The sequence below is a fragment of the Orcinus orca genome, chromosome 17, assembly GCF_937001465.1.
Source record: "Orcinus orca chromosome 17, mOrcOrc1.1, whole genome shotgun sequence".
Classification (NCBI taxonomy): domain Eukaryota; kingdom Metazoa; phylum Chordata; class Mammalia; order Artiodactyla; family Delphinidae; genus Orcinus; species Orcinus orca.
The window spans coordinates 26,140,692-26,154,054 of NC_064575.1; positions in this window are offsets into that span (position 1 = coordinate 26,140,692).

The following is a 13,363-nucleotide window of genomic DNA, read 5'->3' on the forward strand; positions in this document are numbered from 1 at the left end:
TAGCTGGTGCACTAGCCCCCTTCATGCTGTGTTCACACGGCCAACCTGAGTCCTTTCCCTGGGATCTGACCTCTGAAGCCAGAGCATCAGCTCCCAGCCCCCACCCTTCCCAGCCGGCGGGGGAGCAGAGAAGCCTGTCAGGCTTGTGAGTGCTGGTCAGCACTGATTCTCTGTGTGGGAATCTCTCCACTTTGCCTTCTGCACCCCTGTTGCCTTGTTCTCCTCTGTGGCTCCAAATCTTCCCCCCTCAGCCACCCGCAGTCTCTGCCCACGAAGGGGCTTCCTAGCATGTGGAAACCTTTCCTCCTTCACAGCTCCCTCCCACTGGTGCAGGTCCCATCCCTATTCTTTTGTCTCTGTTTTATCTTTTTTATTTTACTCTACTCAGGTACGTGGGGAGTTTCTTGCCTTTTGGGAAGTCTGAGGTCTTCTGCCAGTGTTCAATAGGTGTTCTGTAGAAATTCTTCCACATATAGATGTATTTCTGATGTATTTGTAGAGAGGAAGGCAATCTCCAGGTCTCACTCCTCCACCATCTTGAAGGTCTCCCTTGCTACTAATTTTTAACTTAATTATTCATTAATTAATTAAATTAAAAGTGTACTATATAGTTTTTTGACTAGAGTACTTGTACCCTGGAGGTTACCTGAAGAATCTCCAATGGATTTGGGGGTTCCAATAATTAAGTAATCAGTGCCCAAATAATTAACTTTTGTGTAAACTCTTCCTATAATTGATCTGCCTGAATGTGTGCCTTTTAGGTATTCTTCAAATTGCTCTTTTCCATATCTCGTTTCCTTCCTCCTACTTTACTTTAAAAAAGAAAGGTATGACCCTCACTAAACCTGAACCTAGGTACCATGCATTGCCTCAAAGTGTAAAACCTCTCTGGGCACCAAAGAGACAATTTTAAATGATTGTTCTGGGGAACCCGCCTTAAGGGTAAAGGCCCCAGAATACATTACAATTAACACTGCATAGTGGAAAGTGACAGCCTGACTGCCTGTCATTTTGTCATGCCTTCATATGAATATCTTTAAAATGGAAATATTAACAGTACTTATTTCAGAAGGCTGATATAAGAATTAAGAATTTGAATAATGTTAAAAGTGCTTAAAACAATGCCCAGCTTATAATAAATTCTATATAAGTATTTACTAAAATCATATATGCACCATAAGAACTCCAAAAGTCTTTGACTTCCTCAATCTTGCCTACATTCCTGAGTCTATGTTTCTGAGCAGAAGGAAGCACGAGTACTAGAAATAAGAGGTTAGAGGAATCATTTAACCATCTCAGCTCTTCCATTTTCTATTTACAAGGAATATAGGCTCTTGAGCTAAAGTCCCAGGGCAACAAAGATAACATCAAATGCTTTATTAAAATACTCCCCACCCCCACACACACCCATTTAGTTTTAAATATTATTTTGTGAATTATCAGAACACATCTGTAGGATATAGCATTTTATGGAAAGGAAATCCTTCTTTAACCTCCAAACAGTAGAGGTGAAAGAAGCCAATGCCTTAAATTAAGACTTGAGTATTTTCTAGGACTATCAGATATCTAAAAATTCACTGGATGCAAAAATGGATAAAGTTCCCATTATTTCTTTCAGACTCAGTTTGAAGATAAAATATAGATATATACAGACATAGAGTTTGATATAGACGAGTTTAGAACCAATTTTGCCACAATCTTTCAAGAAATATTTATTCAAAATTGTATCAATCCACATCAAATTTCATCCTTTAAAATCTTTTAATGTTTTACCACCTATTGACAATAAACAAATGACATTATATACTAAAATATACTGATATGTTTTACAGTACATAATTAATTAAAGTTTTTTAAACATCTGTATTGTAATATAATTGCTTTACAATGGTGTGTTAGTTTCTGCTTTATAACAAAGTGAATCAGCTGTACATATACATATACGTACATATATCCCCATAACACCTCCCTCTTGCATCTCCCTCCCACCCTCCTGATCTCACTCCTCTAGTTGGTCACAAAGCATTGAGCTGATCTACCTGTGCTATGCAGCTGCTTCCCACTAACTATCTATTTTATGTTTTATAGTATATATAAGTCCATGGCCACTCTCTCACTTCATCCCAGCTTACCCTTCCCCCTCCCCATGTCCTCACATCCATTCTTTATGTCTGCATCTTTATTCCTGTCCTGCCCCTGGTTCTTCATAACATTTTTTTTGATTCCATATATGTGTTAGCATATGGTATGTGCTTTTCTCTTTCTGACTTACTTCACTCTGTATGACAGACTCTAGGTCCATCCACCTCATTACAAATAACTCAATTTCATTTCTTTTTATGGCTGAGTAATATTCCATTGTATATGTGTGCCACATCTTGTTTATCCATTCATCTCTCGATGGACACTTAGGTTGCTTCTATGTCCTGGCTATTGTAAACAGAGCTGCAAGGAACATTGTGGTACATGACTCTTTTAGAATTATGGTTTTCTCATGGTATGTGCCCAGTAGTGGGATTGCTAGGTCGTATGGTAGTTCTAGTTTTTAAAGGAACCTCCATACTGTTCTCCATAGTGGCTGTATCAATTTACATTCCCACCAACAGTGCAAGAAGGTTCCCTTTTCTCCAGAACTCTCCAACATTTATTATTTGTAGATTTTTTGATGATGGCCATTCTGACTGGTGTGAGGTGATACCTCATTGTAGTTTTGATTTTGATTTCTCTAATGATTTGTGATGTTGAGCATTCTTTCTTGTGTTTGTTGGCAATCTGTATATCTTCTTTGAAGAAATGTCTATTTAGGTCTTCTGACCATTTTTGGATTGGGTTGTTTGTTTTTTTTCATATTGAGCTGTGTGAGTTGCTTGTATATTTTGGAAATTAATCCTTTGTCAGTTGCTTTGTTTGCAAATATTTTCTCCCATTCTAAGGGTTTTCTTTTCCTCTTGTTTATGGTTTCCTTTGCTTTGCAAAAGCTTCGAAGTTTCATTAGGTCCCATTTGTTTATTTTTGTTTTTATTTCCATTTCTCTAGGATGTGGGTGAAAAAGGATCTTGCTATGATTTATGTCATAGAGTGTTCTGCCTATGTTTTCCTCTAAGAGCTTTATAGCGTCTGGCCTTACATTTAGGTATTTATTCCATTTTGAGCTTATTTTTGTGTATTGTGTTAGGGAGTGTTCTAATTTCATTATTTTACATGTAGCTGTCCAGTTTTCCCAGCATCACTTATTGATGAGGCTGTCTTTTCTCCACTGTATATTTTTGCCTCCTTTATCAAAAATAAGGTGACCATATGTGTGTGGTTTAATCTCTGGGCTTTCTATCCTGTTCCAGTGATCTATATTTCTGTTTTTGTGTCAGTACCATACTGTCTTGATTACTATAGCTTTGTAGTATAGTCTGAAGTCAGACACCCTTATTCCTCCAGCTCGGTATTTCTTTATCAATATTGTTTGGGTATTTGGGGTCTTTTGTGTTTCCCTATCAAACTACCAATCGCATTTTTCACAGAAGTAAAACAAAAATTTCACAATTTGTATGGAAACACAATTTATTTAATAATGTGGAAAACATTGTCACGAAGCCTGACTAAATTTTTAGAATTATATCTAACTTTTGTTTTAATTCTTATATAAAATTACCAAAATTTTATATGTTTAAAACCTTTCACTCAAACATGATTCATAAATGAAAGTCTTCCCTTTGCCAAAATTCTTATCTGATATAAAACATATTTTTTTCCTATTTAATACATTGAATTATTTTATATTAAGCCATAATAATCAGCACATTGACTTTTTTCCTTTTTTAATTTGTCATAGAAGTGAATAAACCATCATATGGCTTATTTTAACAAAAACAGTTCAATTTCATATCAGTTTTTCATATCACTTTATATCATTGTTTCATATCATTTATTAAAAGTGTCTCCTTTACCTCTTAAAATTGGTCTGATTTGGATGATAAATTATATGGCCAATCTAATTTTTAATCATATTCATCTTGGCTTGAGTGATTTTAACAATATGTCACAAAAAACCTTCTTTAATTCGTTTTCAATGTGTTTTATAAAATACCTAAAAATAAATATTAGCATACCTAATTAAAATGAAAAAAATGTTATTGGAGTTTTCCTAACTGAATAATCCTGGCTTGGTATCAAAGATTGACTTTGCAAACTTATTTATATGATGGACATTTTTTATAAGTTAAATGGCCTAAGTATGCATTTCTACATATATGATTAAATATTTTTATTAAAATGCACTTACGTAAAAATTTGTATTAACAAGTATGTGTTGAAATTAATAATATCTCCATGTTGCTAACTTGTTTTGAATTTTTGGGTTAAAGAGGGTGATACTTCAGTGAAATATTAAGAGTTAGATAATTGTAACCATTAGAAAAGGTGCAGTGGATTCTGTGATATGCTTTCTAGGAAGTGAGACAGTAAGTGAGTCCATTAAGAAATCCTTTGGCAGTTCTCCAGTCTTTAGTACTTGTGTAAAATTGACTTAAGTGAAGTTAGATGTGAGTCCTATACAAAAGTCTTCTCTTCTCAATATCTTTCCACATAGTCTATCTTTCTGTGACTCTTCTGACCATTAGAGTGGTGGCACTGATAGGACCACAATTACTGTTACAGTAATAAAAGAAAAAAAATGTCAACTTTCATATTTGATTTTAGCCCATACAGACAAAAATTATACAAAGTTCCTATGCAGTGTATCCCAGTTAACTAAGGTGAATTTAGAAATATGTACAAGAATTCATTCAATCAATTTGAGTCATCCTATATAGTAGAAAGATTAGGCTCAGTGTGAGAAAACTAATGTGAAATCTTGTTAATCCAGCGGTTCTGCCTAAGGACCAGGTCCAGATTTTGTTCATACTGATAAATGGAGATAAAAGTCTTCTATATTAAAGAGGTTGATAACTTTAAAGTCAACTTCCTAGTAGTTACTAGCATGAATATTGAAATTAGTGATGATAAAAGTATATGGGACATAGATAAAATTGCCCAAATACAAAAACACATGAAACAAAATCCATTCATCTTTTTGGGACTAAATTATAAACCTGAATTAAATTTCAATTTTAAAAATGGAGAAACAGTAATTTATAAATACCATTAACTATAAAATATTACTGTAGCACAACATATTATAAAATATGTTTTCATATGTAACAAATTTAAACTTAATAAAATATTCTGGCTTTGGTTTCATATCTGACAAGTTTCCTCATTAATAAGAAGGTAATTAAATTTTTACATGAGGTCATTTTTTATATGTATAAGAATCATAATTTTAGTTTTAAATGTCAGGTGATGGATGTAAACTAAACTTATTTTAATAATCATTTAGCCATATATTCCTATATCAAATCATTATGTTGTGCACCTTAAACTTATACAATGCTGTATATGTCAATTATATTGCAACAAACTGGAAAAATACATTTTTATTTATTTTAGAAGCCTTCTACCAATATACTGAAATCATTCACCTAAGAAAAATGGGTAAAATTAATGCACTTCATTATGAATGGTTGAAGACTAAGCATGTTGTTTCTTGACTTCAAGTGGTGAATCCAAGTGATAATAGGATCTTTTTCTTTTCCAATTTTATTTTTCTCTTTCTATCATATGTTTTGTTTTTGTGTTTGTTCTTTTGATTGTTCTTTTTTTTTTTTTTTTTTTTTTGTGGTACGCGGACCTCTCACTGCTGTGGCCTCTCCCGCTGCAGAGCACAGGCTCCGGACGCACAGGCCCAGCAGCCACGGGTCACGGACCCAGCCGCTCCACGGCATGCGGGACCCTCCCGGACCGGGGCACGAACCCGTGTCCCCCGCATCGGCAGGCGGACCCCCAACCACTGCGCCACCAGGGAAGCCCCTTTTTGATTGTTCTTAATTTACTTTGATTGATAAGTTACTCTCCATTTGTGGTAGCAATGATTAGAATCTGATTTTATATTCTGAATATTTGTTAAATATATCAATGATTTATAAAGATTTGTTCTCTGTTGGATAAGAGGCAATGTGATATCTGCTTTGTTAGTCTTTTATGTTGACATGTATTTAAGCTTAAGTCAATTAAAAATTCTATGCCCACTGGAGTGGAAATGTGCTCTTTAATATCTGGACCAATGACTTTTTTTGTGTTTCTATATTTACATTTGATCCACGACAGAAATTATAGAATTGAAGATCTAATAGCACTCTGTGTCTGCTTGTCTATGTGTCTATAATTCAGAAAGACATTTATTTTTCATTGTGTGACTGTGTAATGTCTTTGTTCCTCCAGAAGGTAATTAATACCTTAGATGACAAAGCCTCTTAAATTATAAACACTCTGTTTAGATTGACTTAAGGAGTTAATAATTGCTTGTGTAAATTAAATAATCTTAAAATTCTCAGAAACATAAGAAAATTTAATCTCTAAAACATATCTGTTTTAAATGTAATTTAATTTTTATATGAAACTAAATTTAGAAATATAATATGAATCTAGGTTTATATAAATTTGTTTAAACTTTGTCAAACAAGGCTAATTCACTAATCATAGTTTAATAAAAAGTTATGCCTACACTGATTCATAAATGCTGGGTCTAACACAAATCCTCTTAGGAGTTTTTTTTAAACATATATAAGTTTAGTTGTCAAATAAATTAACATTCGTACTCTTAACTTTTAATATTATGTAAAAAAACAAATTTATTTTTAACTTAAACAAATATTCTGACTGATTTTTAAAATTTCAACAATAATTATATTTTATAGGATGTCAGCTTGAAGACAATTTTCAATATCTTTAGATAACTTAAAACCTTGCACTGATATTGAGTTAATTATTCTGTGATTGTTGGATAGATCACTTTTAAGTAAAATAGACTATTGAAATATTGATTTATCAAGCATAATTTTAAGTTACATCATTTTGCTTCTTAATTTTGCATACTGAAAAGAAGTTATATTCATGGGCCATGTTAAGTAAGATGGTTATTTTTACCATTTGGGAAGTTTGAAGAGTAAAAAGTTGTGTTATAAAGCTCTGCATGTCTGCTAACATGCTGGTGTATATCAAATAGTTCTCAATTCCTCCTCTCTCCCCCTGCAGTTTGTCTGAGTCTGGGAGGTTTCCTTGGGATGCGGAACTTTTAGTGGTAAAACCTGGACAAATTAGGAAGAGTTGGTCACACTACAGATACTAAATTACATTAGTTAAAAGGTATAATCAATGTGCATGGTTGAGTTTATATTTAGTAGCAATAGTGATATATAAATAGAGCTGTGTATGTTTGCTTTCTGCTTTTAAAGGAAAATAGGGGTGCATGTATGTGTGTATGTTTGTGTGTGTGTGTATGTTTGTGTGTGTATGTTTGTGTATGTGTATGTTTGTGTGTTTCCTTTTAGTCCTCAGATCCCTGTATATTGTTAAAACTTTTTGACATTCCCAAATTTCTGTCTTTCTGGGAAAGAAAATCATTATTTACCACGTTGAAACTGAAACAGAAAATATAAAAAAAATTGATTGATACATTTATTTGAATATAGCAAAAATGAATATGCTATATATTAACAATCTTTGGTATTATGAAATTAGTCAACCTCACAGACATCTGAGATGTATTTGAAAGTAAGTTATCAGAGGGAGGATCCAAGATGGTGGATTAGAAGGACGTGCTCTCACTCCCTTCTGTGAGAACACCAGAATCACAACTAGCTGCTAGACAATCATCGACAGGAAGACACTGGAACTCACGAAAAAAGATACCCCACATCCAAAGACAAAGGAGAAGCCGCAATGAGATGGCAGGAGGGGCACAATCACAGTAAAATCAAATCCCATAATTGCTGGGTGGGTGACTCACAAACTGAAGAACACTTATACCACAGAAGTCCACCCACTGGAGTGAAGATTCTGAGCCCCACGTCAGGCTTCCCAACACGGGGGTCCAGCAATGGGAGGAGGAATTCCTAGAGAATCAGACTTTGAAGAGTGTGGGATTTGATTGCAGGACTTCAACAGGACTGGTGGAAACAGAGACTACTCTTGGAGGGCACACACAAAGTAGTGTGTGCATCAGGACCCAGGGGAAGGAGAAGAGACCACAGGGGAGACTGAACCAGACCTACCTGCTAGTGTTGGAGAGTCTCCTGCAGAGGTGTGGGGTGGCTGTGGCTCACTGTGGGGACAAAGACACTGGCAGCAGAAGTTCTGCGGAGTACTCCTTGGTGTGAGCCCTCCCAGAGTCTGTCATTAACCCCACTAAAGATGCCAGGTAAGCTCCAGTGTTGGGTTGCCTCAGGCCAAACAACCAACAGGAAGGGTTTCCAGTCCCAATAATCAGCAGTTAAGTGGATTAAAGTTTTATGGAGCTCTGCCCACCAGAGCAACAGTCAGCTCTACCCACCACCAGTCCCTCCCATCAAGTCTCTTATATAGCCTCATCCACCAGAGGGCAGACAGCAGAAGCAAGGACTGCAATCCTGCAGTGTGTGGAACAAAAAACACATTCACAGAAAGATAGACAAGATGAAAAAGAAGAGGGCTATATGCCAGATGAAGAAGCAAGATAAAACCCCAGAAAAACAACTAAAAAAAGTGGAGACAGGCAACCTTCCAGAAAAAGAATTCAGGAAAATGATAGTGAAGATGATCCAGGACCGTGGAAAAACAATAGAGGCAAAGATTGAGAAGATGAAAGAAATGTTTAACAAAGACCTAGAAGAATTAAAGAACAAACAAACAGAGATGAACAGTACAATAACTGACATGAAAACTACATTAGAAGGAATCAATAACAGAATAACTGAGGCAGAAGAACAGATAAGTGACTTGGAAGACAGAATGGTGGCATTCACTGCTGCAGAACAGAATAAAGAAAAAAGAATGAAAAGAAATGAAGACAGCCTAAGAGACCTCCGAGACAACATTAAATGCAATAACATTAGCTTTATAGGGGTCCCAGAAGGAGAAGAGAGAGAGAAAGGACCAGAGAAAATATTTGAAGAGATTATAGTCGAAAACTTCCCTAACATGGGAAAGGAAATAGCCACCCAAGTCCGAAGCGCAGAGAGTCCCATACAGGATAAACACAGGAGAAACATGCCGAGACAGATAGTAAGCAAATTGAAAAAATTAAAGACAAAGAAAAATTATTGAAAGCAGCAAGGGAAAATGACAACATACAAGGGAACTCCCAAAATGTTAACAGCTGATTTCTCAGCAGAAACTCTACACTACAGAACGGAGTGACATGATATACTTAAGGTGATGAAAGGGAAGAACCTACAACCAAGATTACTCTACCCAGCAAGGATCTCATTCAGATTCAATGGAGAAATCAAAGCTTTGCAGACAAGCAAAAGCTAAGAGAATTCAGCACCACCAAACCAGCTCTACAACAAATGCTAAAGGAACTTCTCTAAGTGGGAAACACAAGAGAAGAAAAGGACCTACAAAAACAAACCCCAAACAATTATGAAAATGGTCATAGGAACATACATATTGATAATTTCCTTAAATGTTAATGGATTAAATGTTCTAACCAAAAGACACAGGCTTGCTGAATGGATACCAAAACAAGACCCATATATATGCTGTCTACAACAGACCCACTTTAGATCTAGGGACACATACAGACTGAAAGTGAGGGGATGGAAAAAGATATTCCATGCAAATGGAAATCAAAAGAAAGCTGGAGTAGCAATACTCATAACATATAAAATAGACTTTAAAATAAAGAATGTTACAAGAGACAAGGAAGGACACTACAGAATGATCAAGGTATCAATCCAAGAAGAAGGTATAACAATTATAAATATATATGCACCCAACATAGGAGCACCTCAATACATAAGGCAAATGCTAACAGCTATAAAAGAGGAAATCAACAGTAACACAAGAGTGGGGGACTTTAACACCTTACTTACAACAATGGACAGATCATCCAATATGAAAAAAAAATAGTAAACAGAAGCTTTAAATGACACAATAGACAAGATAGATTTAATTGATATTTTTAAGGCATTCCATCCAAAACAGCAGATTACACTTTCTTCTCAAATGTGCATGAAATATTCTCCAGGACAGATCACATCTTGGGTCACAAATTAAGCCTCAGTAAATTTAAGAAAATTGAAATCATATCAAACATATTTTATGACTACAATGCTATGAGATTACAAATGAATTACAGGGGAAAAAACGTAAAAAACACAAACACATGGAGGCTAAACACTATGTTACTAAATACCCAAGAAATCACTGAAGAAATCAAAGGGAAATCAAAACATACCTAGAAACAAATGACAATGAAAACACGACAATCCAAAACCTATGGGATGCAGCAAAAGCAGTTCTGTGAGGGAAGTTTATAGCTATACAAGCCTACCTAAAGAAACAAGAAAAATCTCAAATAAACAATCTAACCTTACACCTAAAGGAACTAAAGAAAGAAGAACAAACAAAATCCAAAGTTAGCAGAAGGAAATAAATCATAAAGATCAGAGCAGAAATAAATGAAATACAAAAAGAAAATAGTAAAGATCAATAAAACTACACCCTTGTTCTTTGAGAAGATAAACAAAATTGATAAACCGTTAGCCAGACTCATCAAGAAAAAGAGGGAGAGGACTGAAGTCAATAAAAATAGAAATAAAAAAGGAGAATTTACAACAGACACCACAGAAATACAAAGCGTCCTAAGAGACTACTACAAGCAACTCTATGCCAATAGAATGGACAACCCAAAAGCAATGGACAAATTCTTAGAAAGGTATAGCCTTCCAAGACTGAACCAGGAAGAAATAGAAAAATATGAACAGACCAATCAAAAGTAAAGAAATTGAAACTGTGATATAAAATCTTCCAACAAACAAAAGTCCAAGACCAGATGGATTCACAGTTGAATTATATCAAATATTTAGAGAAGATCTAACACCCATCCTTCTCAATCTGTTCCAAAAAATTGCAGAGAAAGGAACACTCCCAAATTCATTCTATGAGGCCACCATCACCCTGATACCAAAACCAGACAAAGATACTACAAAAAAGGAAAATTACAGACCAATATCATGATGAATACAGATGCAAAAATCCTCAACAAAATACTAGCAAACAGAATCCAACAACACATGAAAAGAATCATACACCATGATCAAGTGGGATTTATCCCAGGGATGCAAGTATTCTTCAATATATGTAAATCAATCAATGTGATAAACCACATTAACAAATTGAAGAATTAAAACCATATGGTCATCTCAATAGATGCAGAAAAAGCTCTTGACAAAATTCAACACCGATTTAAGATAAAAACTCTCCAGAAAGTGGGCATAGACAGAAGCTACCTCAACATAATAAGGGTCATATATGACAAACCCACAGCAAACATCATTCTCAATGGTGAAAAACTGAAAGCATTTTCTCTAAGGTCAGGAACCAGACAAGGATGTCCACTCTCACCACTATTATTCAACATAGTTTTGGAAGTCCTAGCCATGGCAATCAGAGAAGAAAAAGAAATAAAAGGAATACGTATTGGAAAAGAGGAAGTAAAAGTGTCACTGTTTGCAGATGACATGATACTGTACATAGAGAACCATAGAAATGCCACCAGAAAACTACTAGACATAATCAATGAATTTGGTAAGGTTGCAGGATACAAAATTAATGCATAGAAATCTCTTGCATTCCTATATATAAAGAGAAATTAAGGAAACACTCCAATTTATCATTGCAGCAAAAAGAATAAAATACCTAGGAAAAACTTACCTAGGAAGACAAAAGACCTGTATGCAGAAAATTATAAGACACTGATGAAAGAAATTAAATATGATACAAACAGATGGAGAGATAAACCATGTTCTTGGATTGGAAGAATCAATATTGTGAAAATGACTCTACTACCCAAAGCAATCTACAGATTCAATGCAATCCCTATCAAATTACCAATGGCATTATTAACAGAACTAGAACAAAAATCTTAAAATTTGTATGGAGACACAAAAAACCCCAAACAGCCAAAGCAGTCTTGAGGGAAAAAACCAGAGTGGGAGGTATCAGACCCCCTGACTTCAGACTAGATTACAAAGCTACAGTAATCAAGACAATATGGTACTGGCACAAAAACAGAAACATAGATCAATGGAACAAGATAGAAAGCCCAGAGATAAACCAATACACTTATGGTCAACTAATTTATGACAAAGGAAGCAAGGATATACAATGGAGAAAAGACAGTCTCTTCAATAAGTGGTGCTGGGAAAACTGGACAGCTACATGTAAAAGAATGAAATTAGAACACTACCTAACACCATACACAAAAATAAACTCAAAATGGATTACAGACCTAAATGTAAGACCAGACACTATAAAACTCTTAGAGAAAAACATAGGAAGAACACTCTTTGATATAAATCACAGCAAGATCTTTTTTGATCCACCTCCTAGAGTAATGGAAATAAAAACAAAAATAAACACATGGGACCTAATGAAACTTATAAGCTTTTGTAAAGCAAAGGAAACCATAAACAAGACAAAAAGACAACACTCAGAATGGGAGAAAATATTTACAAATGAATCAATGGACAAAGGATTAATCTCCAAAATATATAAACAGCTCATGCTGCTCATTATTAAAGAAACAAAAAACACAATCCAAAAATGGGCAGAAGACCTAAATAGACATTTTTCCAAAGAAGACATACAGATGACCAAGAAGCACATGAAAAGCTGCTCAACATCATTAATTATTAGAGAAATGCAAATCAAAACTACAATGAGGTATCACCTGACACCAGTTAGAATAGGCATCATCCGAAAATCTGCAAACAACAAATGCTGGAGAAGGTATGGAGAAAAGGCAACCCTCTTGGACTGTTTTTGAGAATGTGAATTGATACAGCCACTATGGGGAACAGTACGGAGGTTCCTTAAAAATCTAAAAATGGAATTACTGTATAATCCAGCAATCCCACTACTGGGCATATAACCAGAGAAAACCATAATTCAATAAGACACGTGCACCCCAATGTTCATTGTAGCAGTATTTACAATAGCCAGGTCATGGAATCAACCTAAATGCCCATCAACAGTCAAATGGATAAAGAAGTTGTGGTACATATATACAATGGAATTTTACTCAGCCATAAAAAGGAACAAAATTGGGTAATTTGTAGAGACGTGGATGGATCTAGAGACTGTCATACAGAGTGAAGTAAGTCAGAAAGAGAAAAACAAATATCACATATTAACACATGTATGTGGAACCTAGAAAAATGGTACAGATGTACAGGTTTGCAAGGCAGAACTTGAGACACCGATGTAGAGAAGAAACTTATGGACACCA